Raw genomic sequence first — 15,047 nt, 5'->3', positions numbered from 1 at the left:
AGCAAGTGGAAGTCTGAGTCTGAGGCCAGCCTGTTCTACAAAGAGAGTTCCAGGACAGCCTGGGCTACAGAACGAGACCCTGTCTTGAAACACAACCAACAAACCTCGGAATGGGTCTGGAATGGTTTTTATCCTTCTTGCTCTCCTAATCCCCAACTTGCTGTGTCAAAGCCACGCAGCTCTTCACACTGTTACGTCCGCTTGTTCCAGAGTCTTACCATCTGGCACAACTGCTCTATATCAGTATTTTTCACACACACACACAAAATGTTGCTCATGAAATGGAAATATTTAGAATTGCTTCGACATAAATGCTAAATGCTTTTATAGGACCCAAGGAAAACCCTGTTGATGTTCTGATTAAAAATTAAGTTTCTTATTCCTTTGGAAATCGCTGACACTTGTGGTTATTAATCCCTCCAATGCAAGGGCATTTCACACTTCCCCGTCAGTTCAAATGTGGCTTTTATAACCTGCAACAAAATGTCTTGATTTTCTAGAAGAAACTCCTCTAATGTTTGATAGTTTAACAGCTGACTTTACAATGTAATAAAATAAAAATTCCCCAGAGAACTGAGCACAAGCATCCCATGATTCCCGACTGCGTTGGGTGTCATTGTCATCGTCCTATCTATTGTTATCTTTACTTGTCCTTGTTCAATAAAATCACAGAAAAGACAAATCTTTGAGAAACCGCACACTGGTGAAACTTACCGCTGTGTCAATGTTGTGAAAATCTTGTTTCTCCCCTAAATGGCTCTCAATGCACTGTAGTCAAAATTCTAGGAGACTGTGCGTGTAAATCCACAAATCGGTTGTAAAACGTGTGGAAACACAAAACACCAAAAGTGGCCACACAGACCCTGACGGAGTTTTACACGAAAGGGAACCGTGCTTTGTAAAGATGCTCTATGAGCCAGAGAATGCAGTCTAGACAAGCGGATCTAGACAAGTGTCCAGCAAGCCGAGCGCTGAGAAGACGTTCGTTTTATTGCTGGGATAAAACTCTGAGACCTAAAGCAACTTTAGGGGCGACGGGTTTATTTAATCACTGAGGGAGGTCAGAAAAGTCACTGGAGGCAGAGAAGCCTGGAGGAGCTCCTGACCATGGAGGACATCCGCTTGCCGGCTTGATTCCTGGCTCCCTTCAAGGCTCATGATAGCTAGCTATTTTTTGTTTATTTTTAAGGTGGCTCATGTCTTTAAGCCCAGCCAGCACTCAGGAGGCAAAGGTAGGTAGATCTCTGCGAGTTCAAGGCCAGCCTGTTCTAGAGAGTGAGTTCCAGACTATCCAGGGCTACACAGGGCTACAACAACAACAACAAAAAAAAAAACAACGCAAAACAAAACAAAATTTAAATGAAATAGAATTACATCTCTCCCTCCCCTTTCCTCCCTCCAGCACCTCCCAGCTATCTCCCTTCAAATCCCTCTCATGGTTCTCCACTCTGGAGTTAATAGTCGCTTTATTAGTTTCGTGTGTGTGTGTGTGTGTGTGTGTGTGTGTTTGTACACAAATACATAAATACATATATAAATATAATCTGCTGAGTCTTTTTGTTGTTGTTTGTGTGGCTATGGTCTCCCAGTACTCATTAGTTGTCTGTAGTTCTTTGTCTAGGGTGGGACCCCATGAAAGTTGCCCCTTCCACATTAACTTTCCACCCATACTGCGCTGTTCCTGTCTTGCATATGCAGCCATGCCTGTGAGAGGCTGACTGACAGCAGACTTCCTAGTATTTTGGCCCTTGAGGTCTTTATGATCCCTCTTCTATGATGCTAAAGAATTGGGAGCTGTGATATAGATGTATACAACTGGGGTTATGTCCCCTCCCCAAATCTGTTGCTCTCTACATTGAAACCAGTTGTGGTTTTCTGGGATGTTCTCGGTTTGCTCTAAAGAGAGGCTTCTTTGATGAGAGGCGGTAGCTCTACTCACCGTAGATAAGGGCAGAAAGGTAAAACTTCAGATGTAGGTTATGCCAACCTAGCAAACGGACGATGGCAGCTTATTTTCTAAGGCCCTTGCCCTCACTAGCTCTGGGTCGTTGGCTAGGTTTCCATTATCAGACGTGGTTTCCCTCCTGTTGATGGAACCCTAAGTCCAATTAGGAAGCTGTTGGCTGTCAGCAAACCTTTTCAATAAGCAGCGCTGGGTCAATTCAAAATCAGTGTGGACAAAAGTGACGTTTGCCTCCATAAACAGTTCATATGAAAGTTGAACCCAGATTCATGTGGATATAGATATGAAAGCTCAAACAAGAAGATAAGTCACAGACAACACAGAACATCTTTGTGATCTTGAAATAAGCAACTATTTAATAATCAGAATACAAGCCCAAAATCTCTAAAGTAAAATATTGATAAACTGACCTATATTAAAATTAAAATTTTCTTGGAGCCAGAGATATGGCTCAGTAATTTAAGAACATTTGCTATTTTCGTAGAGGACCCAGGTTCAGTTCCCTGTTCTCTAGTTCTAGGGAATCCAACACCCTCTTCTGGCCTCTGTGGACACTATGTTCACATGGTACAGCACACACACACACACACACACACACACACACACACACACACTTATCTTTTTTAAAAAGTTTTTTTTTGCCTGTCAAAACTCAGTTAGTTGGTTCTGCACTTAGAGAACCAATATATGAATGGTTATATATAACCATATTTTTAAAGATTTGTTCATTTTAAATATCATCCTGAGTGAGGTAACCCAATCACAGAAAAACACACATGGTATGCACTCATTGATAAGTGGCTATTAGCCCAAATGCTTGAATTATCCTAGATGCATAGAATACATGAAACTGAAGACGGATGATCAAAATGTGAATGCTTCACTCCTTCTTTAAAAGGGGAACAAGAATACCCTTGGCAGGGAATAAAGAGGCAAAAATTAAAACAGAGACAGAAGGAACACCCATTCAGAGCCTGCCCCACATGTGGCCCATACATATACAGCCACCCAATTAGACAATATGGATGAAGCAAAGAAGTGCAGACCGACAGGAGCCAGATGTAGATCGCTCCTGAGAGACACAGCCAGAATACAGCAAATACAGAGGCGAATGCCAGCAGCAAACCACTGAACTGAGAATAGGACCCCCGTTGAAGGAATCAGAGAAAGAACTGGAAGAGCTTGAAGGGGCTCGAGACCCCATATGTACAACAATGCCAAGCAACCAGAGCTTCCAGGGACTAAGCCACTACCTAAAGACTATACATGGACTGACCCTGGACTCTGACCCCATAGGTAGCAATGAATATCCTAGTAAGAGCACCAGTGGAAGGGGAAGCCCTGGGTCCTGCTAAGACTGAACCCCTAGTGAACGTGATTGTTGGGGGAGGGTAGCAATGGGGGGAGGATGGGGAGGGGAACACCTATAAAGAAGGGGGGAGGGGTTAGGGGGATGTTGGCCCGGAAACCTGGAAAGGGAATAACACTCAAAATGTAAATAAGAAATACTCAAGTTAATAAAAAAAAAGATTTGTTCATTTTTACTTTGTGTATATCAGTATGACTATTCTCTCTCTCTCTCTCTCTCTCTGTGTGTGTGTGTGCACATGCACATGTATCATATACTCCTGATTCTGTTAGAGGCCAGAAAAGGGCATTGAGTCCCCTAGAACTGGAGTTACAAACAGCTGTAAGCTGCCATGTATGTGTGCTGGGTGGTTTTCTAGAAGAGAAGCCAGTACCCTTAGCCATTGAGACATCTATCCAACCTTGCATAAAACATCCTATTAATGGGAGGAGCCAACATAATTATCTCAATAGTTCTGGAAAATCACTTAACAAAATCCATCATCTTTTCATAAAAGAAAGAAACCAGAGAGAGAGAGAGAGAGAGAGAGAGAGAGACAGAGACAGAGACAGAGACAGAGAGAGACAGAGGCAGAGAGAGACAGAGGCAGAGAGAGACGGAGACAGAGAAAGACACAGAGAGAGATACAGAGGGAGAGACAGAGAGACAGAGAGAGAGACAGATACAGAGGCAGAGAGAGACAGAGACAGAGAAAGACACAGAGACAGAGAGAGAGAGAGACAGGTGGAGAGAGAGACCGAGACACAGAAACTCAACAAACTAGCAATAAAAAGAGATTCTCATTAATCCAATAGAGGACACATAGAAATCCAAAAGTTATGTCAAACTTAAGAAAGACCTAATGGTGAAGATGACAGAAGCCAAAAGATTCCCCGAAGATCAGAAAGAAGAGAATGTCGGGTCTTTCTATTTCTGCTCAGTGTTGTTCTGATGTCTGCAGCCAGCAGGACCAGCAGGCAAGAAAGTGAAATTGCAGGGACATGGTGTTGACAGAGAAGATCTGAAGGAATCTATCACAGAATGTCACACTGGAGTACTGACTCAATAGCTTCCCAGGATGCGAGATCAATGAACAAAAATCCAGTTGTACTTCTACATACTAATGCTAATGGATCCGAAAATGACATTAAGGCCACTGCTTGACTGTCGGCATCCCAGGGTGACACTTAGGAGCAAATTAAACGAGAGAAGGGCAAGCCTTGTATCATGAAAACGTCAACGTCCTGACAACTATGCTAAAGGGCATGTAAAGAAAGATGGCGTGGAAAGCAACTTCCCGTGGACCAAAACATCTCATATCGTTAAGACGCAGTAGTCTCCAAATTGCTCAATGTTCTTTTTCAGAAGTTAAAAATATGGAAATTCATGTGGAATTTTGTTTTGAGACGGGATAGTCAGAAAGATTTTTTGGGGGAAAAATAAAGCTGAAAGATTTAGTTCTTCATCTCGAAGCTTACAGCAAAACTATAGCAATACCTTGGCCACTCTGATGTAGGGTGGCTGTGTGTGTTGAGTGAATGGAATTCAGAAGCAGGAAAAAGACATCTATTTATAGCTGATCCTTCTTTTTGCACAAGGTTGACCAGGGGGGGAAATGGTGGGAAAGAAGGGTCCTTTCCAAAATAATTCTGGAACCCACATGCAAGGAACAAGATTAGATCCCTACTATGCTAGTTACGTCAATCATGGCTATGACAAAACACCAGGGCAAGCGCTGCAAAACGGGGAGAGCTTATTTTGGCTAACAGTCATTATAGCCAGGAAAGCATGAGGTCCACCAGAGCAGAGAAACGTGGGTGCCAGACCTCTCCCTCTCTCCCTTTTATTGGCCCCAGGCTTTGTATTGCAGTCAAGTCTCCCTGAAAACACGCTCGTGGGTCTCCTAGGCCATACTGTGTGCAGTCAAGTTGACAACTTTAACCATCACACTTACCTTACATTATACCATAAACAAACTGAAAATGGATCATAAAGCTAAAACAAAGCCCTTAAAATATAAAACCTAGGGCTGGAGAGATGGCTCAGCAGTGAAGAGCACTAACTGCTCTTCCAAAGGTCCTGAGTTCGATTCCCAACAACCACATGGTGGCTCACAACCATCTGTAATGGGATCCGATGCCCTCATCTGGTGTGTCTGAAGACAGTGACAGTGTACTCATGTACGTAAAATGAATAAATTAAAAAATATATAAAACCTAAAAATCATAGCCATGATTTCTTTGTTATGATGCTAAAAACACAAATAAGCAAATGTTAGATTTCATTAACATTAAAACCTAGCACCTGATTCAGGAGGTCATAGGCCCTAGAAGGGAAGGAACCTCACATTGTCTTGCTAAGTGGACATGTTGTCAAACATCTCCTGAGTATTGATTGATGCTCACACCCCTAGATTAGCACCGAGCTCAGCCTCTGCCAGAGAAGCTTTCTGCAGGAGACAGAACTCAAAGACTCACAGTTGTCCCTGTGCTGAGAGGAAGTGACTTTGAGTGCTCGATTCTAAATGGAACATCCGTGTTAGCTCTCATAAGGCTTGGGGAACGTCTTGGAAGAGTGGATGGGAGGTGCAAGAATGTGTGGGATACTAACTTCTGCCGTCCGTGATGAGACTGTTGTATTCATGAACCCACAGGGACTATTGCCACCTACACAAGGTCAGATAACAAGATCCGTCAGCACTCCCACAGGCAGTGCTAATGGACTCAGTGGGTTACAAGGAATAAAAAAGAGGGCATGGCCTTTAACCTCAGCACTTGGAAGACAGAGGCAGGCAGATCTCTGAGTTCAAAGCCAACCTACTATACAGAGCAAATTACAGTACAGCCTATAGGGCTGCACAAAGGAACCCTGTTCCCTATTCTCCCCCCTCCCACCAAAAAAAGACATGAAGGTGGGTGGGGGACATGTTGGGGTGTCTGGGTGGACTAGAAGGGAGATTAGGGGTGGGCATGATTAAAGAATAACTCAAACTACTCTAAGAATAGATTGGAATACATTAGAACCTTTTATGTTCCAATGAATACTCTCAACAAAGAAAAAACGAGAAACCACAGAGTGGGAGAAAATATGTCTGATCCTGGATGCGATAAGGAACTTGGGTCTGGAATGTACAAACCTTGCAACTCAACAGAAAAAAACAAGCAGCCCAATTTAATAAAAACAAAGAATCTCAACAGATATTTCCTCAAAGAAGAAATGAAATGGCCAATAAGCACTAGCAGAAGACATTAGACATCACAAATTAGAAAACTGTAAATAAAAACAACAAAAAAGGCATCTGTGTCTTCTAGGATGGCCACACCTTCTAAAAGCCAGTTGCAAGTGTGGGCAAAGACAGGAGAAGCTGGAACAATTGTATCTTGTTAGTGGGAATGTCAAATGTGGCAGCCATCTTGGAGGGCAGTGTGGCCACTCTTTGGTTGCTGTTGTTTGAGACAGGGTTTCTCTGTATAGCCCACCCTGTCCTGGAACTCACTCTGTAGACCGGGTTGGCCTTAAACTCAGAAATCTGCCTGCCTCTGCCTTCAAGTGCTGGGATTAAAGGTGTGGGTCACCACCACCTGGCTTGGCCACTTCTTTGAAAGTTAAAGAGTTGACATAGAATAGCTCCACTCTCAGATATAAATCCACAAGCAGTAGAAACGTTCACTACACAAAACCATAGTCATCACTGCTCACTACACCATTATTTATAACAGGAGAAAGGCAGAACGAAGTGAGACGCTCATCAATGGATGAATTGGTAATCAAACGTATTCATCTCTAGAACGGGGATGAAGTTTGACACGAAGAGAATTTTTGAGAATATTTTATTCATGAAGTAATAGAAGTGGGGCACAAAAGATGGTGTAGTGTATGTATGGTTTATAGACGTGTCCAGAATTGGCAAATCCACAACGATTAAAAATTAGATCCGTGGTTGACAGGGGTGGAGCAGCCAAAAGAAATGAGTGTTGGCAGTTAAAGGTATGATTTTCTCTCTGAAGTGAATGATAGGTTCTGGGTTAGTGATTCATACAGAACTCCTGTAAATAAACCAAAATAAACTGTGAACGATGCCTCAATTCCAAACCGGTAATATTGAGAAAGGAGCAGCAATCGCTAGAGTGGTGAGGGGTGGGGGCGACTCAGCCATTAAAGCTCTTGCCACACAAACACAAGGACTGAGCTCCAAATACCTGGCACCCGCGTGAAAAGCCAAGTATGATTGTGTCTGTACTTCCAGCCCTGGAAGGCAGAGATAGGGAGATCCACAATACTAGTACCAGTCTTGCTGGTACTAGTCTAGCTGGTACTAGTCTAGTACTAGTCTTACTAGTCTAGCCAAATGGGTGAGCTCCAGGTTCAATGAGAAACCTTGTCTTGGGAGATATGGTAGAGAACAATGAAGAAAGACATCTAACATCAACTTCCAGCCTGTGTACCAGCACATACAGGTGCACACACCCATATGAACATGTGCACACACACACACACACACACACACACACACACACTACTGTGGAATTATCAGAGGGGTATAGCCATAAGTACAAGAGAGGAATTGCATCCAGAACATACGAAGGCAGAGCAATGAGCAAGAAAAGACAGAAATGTCTTCAGCGGGAGCGGCAGAGATGGCTCAGCAACCCGAGCTGGGTTCCGTCCACCATCATGGTGTGTACCACTTGAAAGTCTAATTCTGAACTTCTTTCCCAAATCATGAAAACAATAAAAATATAGCCCCATGGGTGTGTGTGAGTGTGTGTGTGTGTATGTGTGTGTGCATGTACGTGTGCATATGTGTGTGTATGTGTGTATGTATGTGTGTGTGCATGTACGTGTGCATATGTATGTGTGCGTGTGTGTATGTATGTGTGTATGTGTGTGTATGTGTGTGTGCATGTACGTGTGCATATGTGTGTGTATGTGTGTATGTATGTGTGCGTGTGTGTATGTATGTGTGTATGTGTGTGTGTGCATGTATGTGTGCATCTGTGTGTATGTGTGTATGTGCATGTGTGCGTGTGTGTATGTGTGTGTGCATGTATGTGTGCATCTGTGTGTGTGTATGTGCGTGTGTGCGTGTGTGTATGTGTTTGTGTGCATGTACGTGTGCATATGTGTGTGTATGTGTGTATGTGTGTGTGCATGTATGTGTGCATCTGTGTGTATGTGCGTGTGTGCGTGTGTGTATGTGTGTGTGCATGTACGTGTGCATATGTGTGTGTATGTGTGTATGTGTGTGTGCATGTGTGTGCGTTTATGTATGCGTGTGTGTGTATGTATGTGTGTGTGAACAACAGGAAAACCAAATGCACACTCCATGAAAAGGAGACACAGTCAATAGATAATAAACGTTCCGCCTCCTTAGTAGCCAAGAAAGTGTAAAGTCCTGACCCCAGTTCTATTACCAGCCTCTAAACCCATCCCCAGGCTCTAACTGCTATCCGCTCATTGCAGTGACTGTGATATAAGATACCAGGGACCTCTGTGGCGTTGCTGATCCCTGTACCCGAGAAGGGAGTCACAGCCCTGATTTCTAGCCACACAGCTTGGTTGTGCTTCGTTTTTGTCTTTTTCTCCACTCAGCCCTGAGGTTTGTGGACTTTACCTGCTCTTCTGCGGGAGATGACAGGTCGTTTATTTGGGTTTATTTGGGTTGCTATGCTGTGTCCCACGCTCTGTCTGGATAGCCATTTGCTTGTTTGTTATTTCTGTTGTTCGGATCCTTCCCAGTTTGTGGCTATGACAACACTGGGTGCTGACTGAGGGAAGTCTGATACGGGAGAATGTGTGTTTCAGGGCTCCATTCTGGAGGCTAAGCCCCGCTGTGGTTTAGCAGGAAGCACGCTGGAGGCTTTTGGATGCTGGTTGGTCTCATTTCTCCTTGGTGGAGAGTGAGTGTGAGCATCTCTCTGACAGGGTGGGCAGTGAGCGCACTTAAGATTTGAGCACTTCCACACGTCAAGTACAGCCTGCTGAGGAAACTCAAAACCCACTTGGGACCAAATCAGGCAATATATTTTCCTTGCTGTCCAGGAGCGACTAAAGCTACTTTACAAAGGCAGGCAAAGCTGCGGCTGCTCCAGGGGAGAAGCTGGTCCCAGGGGCACTGGTCTCGTCTTAGTCTCAGGCTGAGCACTCCTTCTAGGCTCTCCTGCCTTTTGGGTTTCTTCCATGGTATTCCTGGTTCATAGAGACACTTCTCTGTTTCTCTGCCCATTTCTCAGAGCTGTTGGTGATGCTTTAAAAAAAGATTCTGAACTATGTGTACTGAGATTTCATAGTCCAAGTGAAAGCCGAATTCCCCATTTTTTTTATGGACTTCCTCTACTGCGAAGAAACTCTCAGCAATGATGGGCAGGTTAAAACGGCCTCAAGAAGACCTCCACCTCCCCCAACTTCCTTCCTTTATTTATTTACAGTGCCGGGTCAAATCCGGAGTTGTGTACATACGAGCTAGCAAGTAAGTCAACCGTACAGCCACAATTCCTAGCCCTGAAAAATGTCTTCACTTTCTTATTTATAGTTCAAAACATCTTTTCATTGTTTTTAATTATGTGTTTGCAGGGGTCGTGTGCACTAGAGTGCAGGCTCCTGTAGAAGCCAGTTGGGTTCTGAGGAGGTCCGCTTTCTCCCTCAGGGTGTCCAGGCACCAAGGCATACCAGGCGGGAAAGGATGAAGTGGGGAGGAGGAAGCCTTCTCCGAGGACTTCAGTGTTACAGCTCTTTTAGATGAAACAGCTCTCTTAGGGGATATTTAGTGAAACAGCTTGTGCACTTTATTTGGGATGAATAAGGGCTATATACGTCTTGGAGAGTGGGAAGGGTTTTTAAGGGCGAACATACATTGGCTGGGGCTCAAGGTACCGGAGAATGGCTCTTTTGCATGCTGTCTCCCAATGTCTTCATGCACAGGGCCCCTCTCTCTGCAGTCTCCCAATGTCTTCATGTACAGGGGCCCCTTTCTGCTATCAACACTTGACAGCTAAGACGTTGCATAATATATTTTATTAGAGCAAGTGTTTTTAAAGCAGGTGACTGTAAAAGTGGCATATGGGTTGACTGTCATTACACTGTCACGTAAGACAATTTACCATTCTAAATTCGCTGTCTTCCGGAAGACACGCTAGCCCTTCAGAAACTAATTAGGCGTGTTTTATTACACAGCCATGTCTCAGTTATGCCTCAGGTGGGTGAGCATTTACTAAGAACATACAGTGTTGTTAATTCCCAATGGCTCCAGCTCTTTGCAGACACCTTGGCTGCTCCATTTTTGCTCATAATGACCTCTGACCACTTACACATTCAGCCCTGCTCTACCTCGCTCCTATCATGGTCCCAATATGATGCCTGATGTATGCTGCCTATGGTAGTCCGTCCTTTAGAAGTTGGAAGTCACCCTGGACTATCTTGGTATCTAATGCCCAAACATCTGGATTGTTGGATCCCTAAGCTATGCACATTCATTTTCCTTGCCCTTCTAGGAGACTCCCCGTGTGTTTGAGCAACTGGACCTTTTTGCCCAGGTCTTCACATCTCAGTATTGACTCCTTTGCGGGCCTGAGGCAAGAGAGGATGAAGCAGGGCGGACTGGTCGGTTTGCTGCCTCACTCCCCGATCCCTAAGAAACCGTGATGAAATAGACTTCACTTTCTACGCCGTGTTTCGCTCAGTGCAGACAAAGCCTAAGATATAGTTGTGGTAGAATAACATTGGACACAACGAGGGAGAGTTAAAAGAGTCACAGAGGCACAAAGTGGACTGATTTGTCATCCACTGGAGGGCCGGCCTAAAACTGCAGCCCAGAGCCTTCTCAAAATCCCAGGGCAGCTCAGTTCTCTGGAACCAGGTGTCAGGTTCTGCCCTCGATCTAAACCCAAAGCACAGGGACACCACGTGCACCTTCCTTAGCTCTTTACAAGGTCATCAGAGGCCTCCTCCTGCTCCTCACTATTGTTGGAGGTAAGGCCAGCAGGTGTGGAAGTGAGCCTAGATAGCAGAAGCCAGGAGCAGAAGCTCTTTCAGGGCATTAAGGAAGATGTTCCCATGTGCCCCCCTCTCCGTGTGTGTGTGTGTGTGTGTGTGTGTGTGTGTGTGTGTGTGTGTTTTAGTCTATGATAAGACATCATGACCAAGGTAGAGAAGGAAGAGTTTACTGAGACTTGCCATTTCAGAGGGTTAGTTACAGTCTATGACCACCACAGAAAGGAACAAAGCAGCAGGCAGGCAGGCAGGCAGGCAGGCAGGCAGGCATGGAACTAGAGCAGTGTCTGTGAGCTTATACAGTTATTTGTTTTAGTTTTTGAGTCAGGGTCTCTCTATGTAGTCCCAGCTGTTCTAGAGGTCACTACGTAGACCACGGTGGCCTCACAGAGATCTTCCTGCCTCTGCTTCCAGAGTCCTGGGATTAAAGATGTGAGGCATAATGCCTGGCTGGGAGCCTATATTTTGATCAATAAGCACAAGACAGGGAGAGCTAACTGGGAGTGGGTGGGCTTTTGGAAGCTCGCTGGTGACACACATCCTCCAATAAGGCCAAACCTTTTTTTATTTTTTAAATCCAAAATGTGTTTGTTGGGAAGGTTCCCGCTCTAGAATTGGGGACTTTCAGTGCTGCTTCCTCCTGAAGGAGCATCCTTCTGTCAGCCTTGCTTTTCCACCTGTAGGCTGACAGTACAGCGGAACAGCCAACATGCAAGACTATCGTTTGTGCATGACTAAAGACCGTGGTAATTTTATAGCATCCGGGGCATTTCACATCCATGAAGTAGGAACTGGGGCTCTACACCATGCACTTTTTTTGTGTTTCCTTTTCTCCTCTTCTGGAGAGGGATGACGGAGATCCTTTGTGAGATGCCTTTTCTCGTATGGAGATCGTCACCGCTGGAAAAGCAAGGCCAAACCTCTTAATCCTTCCCAAACTGTTCCACCAACTTGGGACCAAATATTCAAAAAATTAATCTGTGGAGATTATTCTAGGTCAAACTTCTTCTTTTCCTCTTCCTCTTTGTCCTCCTCCTCTTCCCCATCCCCAGTCACTGTCTCTCTCTTTCTCTCTCCTTTTCCTTTCTCCTCTCTCCATCCTTAGACATAAAATCATTCGGCTGCAGTCTGGGAGCCAGCTCAAGGCCTTTCTGTGTACATTCATTGCACAGTGCTGCTTTCCCTATGAGATCCCCTTGCCTTCCCAGACTAGTCAGTCCCCTGTCTTCTGAGAACCATCAGCTTTATGGAGGTTCTTCTGCCTAGCACGTTGTCCATGGGAACAGGGCACAGAAGCTCCTCTTGGGGGCTATGGCACTGCTGCTGACCTCCATAATAACTCTTGTACTCCATCAAGTATGGGAAGTCATCTGGGCTGGGGTCTGGACCTCTGGGACTATCTCCTGGGTCTACAGCATATGGATGAAACCTTCTATAACTCTCATATACCAGTCACTGGCAAACCTTAGGCTGCTGCCTGGATCTGATTTCCCTTACATCTGCAGTCTTCTTTCCAAATGGAATGGCAAGCCTGCTGATGCAGTGGGGAAGAATAGATTTGGCTATTGCTTCAAATGTTACCTACATGTTCCTCGGATAAGCCCTAGACCCCTTGTGCCTGTGACTGATTATCTAACAGATAAGGACAGGGTCCAGCTGACCCAGTCATTTGTTGTGGCTTCCTGACTTTGAGTCCTGCTGTATGAAGCCTAGCAAGAATGGCTTGAGTTAAGCTGTGGCCATAGGCATTTCTGTACCATGAGCTTACACTAGCTCTGCAGAGGAAGCCATGACAGTTGGGTGGTGGTCTCTACACCTCTCATTGAGATCTCTGGACCCAGACCCTCCATGGTGCCAGTGGAGAAGGTACAGATGGGACCCAAGATCTCTTGGAACTTGTCAGTGCGTCATTCTCCCCAAAGCCTTTGACACAGAATATGTTGTCTAAAACCCCAAGGCTCGCTCCTTGCAACATTAATAACCTTTGCGTCTTCCCTTGCTGACAGCTATGTGGCAAGAGTCACCGAAATGCCAGGTGACTGTCACTATTGGAACAAGAGTTTATTGGACTCAAGGTGCTTTGGCATCTATTGCCACAGCATTCTGAACACTTGGTTTCACTCTTCACGCACAACTTTACCACGTTCACAAAGGAAAACCGGGTGTTCCAGAGCAAAAAGTGTGTTCAGCCCCATGTGGTGCCGTCACCAGGAAGAGAAAGGGCTCTCTGCTGTCTGTAAGGAGCCAGGACCGCCTCAGTGGTGTGGTGCAGATGGTTGTAACCAATAAAAGTTGATTCAAAGAACTCTCTGGTCTCAAGTCCCCTGAGAAGTGAGAGCCGCAGGCTGGGCCTCTCTTAGCTGCTCACTCTGCCCCTAGTCGCACACATCTTAAAATCTGCCCAAATTGCTTCTTTGTTCTGTATACCAAGAGGTCCTCAAATCACATCCAGCAAAGAACACTTTGGTCCTCTCTCCCTCCTTCCCTCCCTTGATGCATCCTCCCCTCCCTCCCTCCCTCCCTCCCTCCCTCCCTTCCTCCCTCCCTCCATCCCTTCCATCATTCTCTCTCTCTCTCTCTCTCTCTCTCTCTCTCTCTCTCTCTCTCTCTCTCTCCCTCTCCCTCTCCCTCTCCCTCTCCCTCTCCCTCTCCCTCTCCCTCTCCCTCTCCCTCTCCCTCTCCCTCTCCTTCTCCCTCTCCCTCTCTCTCTCCCTCTCCCTCCCCTGGTACAGGGGAGTAAACCCATGGCTATACTTAAGCTAAGCGTGTCCTCTCCACATAGACTCCATCCCCAACCCCCATTGGCCTTTCATTAAACCTACACTGAGGGTCCCCTCCATGACGGTCTAAATCTGAAGACTCACTGAACAAAGAAGACGCTCGCTTTCCCAGTGTACCCTCCCCTGCACCTTCCCGGAACTGCTCTGTAGTCTCCCTAAAGTCTTGACAGGTTAAGCCTCCCTCTTCGAAAACTCTGACATCCAAAATGTTGCAAAATCCAAAGTGTTTTGAGCACTAATGTTATGCAACAAGTAAAAAATTTCACCCCTGACCTTGTGTGTCGAGCTTTGATCAAACTGCAGATAAAAATATTGTATAAAATTACCTCCAGGTTATGGGCCTCAAAGGGGATACAGAATACAGATATGTTTCCGTTTTAGACTTGGGTCTCATTCACCTGATGACGGTCTGTGGGTATGCAAATCCCTCCAGATCTCAAACACTTGGCTCTGAGAGCATTCCAGATAAAAGAAACTTGAGTCTGCTCTGCTCAGTCTTGGAGCCACCACCCCGCCCGTTCATTTCATTGGAGAGCTTCGCTAGAGTCCCCGCCCACAGTCAGAGGTGATGTGGGCCCCCTTAACTAACCCTCCTGCCTCTGGATTTTCTTCTCCAATAGCACTTCGAGGCTTTGTAGTGCTCTTTCCTCTACACTGAAACATTCCTTTCTGAAGGAATGAGAGAGGCCCACAAGACACAAGACACGGAAAATAAACTAAACCTCCAGGTGTTCCCCTGACGCCATCCCCAAGGGTATAAAACCAGTGAGCAATTGCGGGCAAAAAAGCCTCTGATTAGCTGAGCTGTCTGCCTTCGAGCTGTGCAGGGAGCTTCAGGCACACAGCGCTCACAAATCTTGGCCCAAGCTGGAATGGGCTTTTCAGTGATATATCTGACCCCTCACCCACACCCCTGAAGCCGCCCTGATTACTCGCTGGCTCCATTCCGCTCGGATGAATAGATTCT

General features: G+C 45.5%; 1 pseudogene; it reads right to left on the bottom strand.

Annotated features, from left to right (window-relative positions):
• Nucleotides 1-11,457: 11,457 nt before the first annotated feature.
• LOC134484898 (small ribosomal subunit protein eS27-like) lies at nucleotides 11,458-13,761 on the bottom strand (annotated as a pseudogene).
• Between the last annotated feature and the right edge of the window lie 1,286 nt (nucleotides 13,762-15,047).

Source organism: Rattus norvegicus, chromosome 1, assembly GCF_036323735.1.
Source record: "Rattus norvegicus strain BN/NHsdMcwi chromosome 1, GRCr8, whole genome shotgun sequence".
Lineage (NCBI taxonomy): Eukaryota > Metazoa > Chordata > Mammalia > Rodentia > Muridae > Rattus > Rattus norvegicus.
Note: the sequence above shows the minus strand (reverse complement) of the source record. Positions and strands in the feature narration are given on the sequence as shown.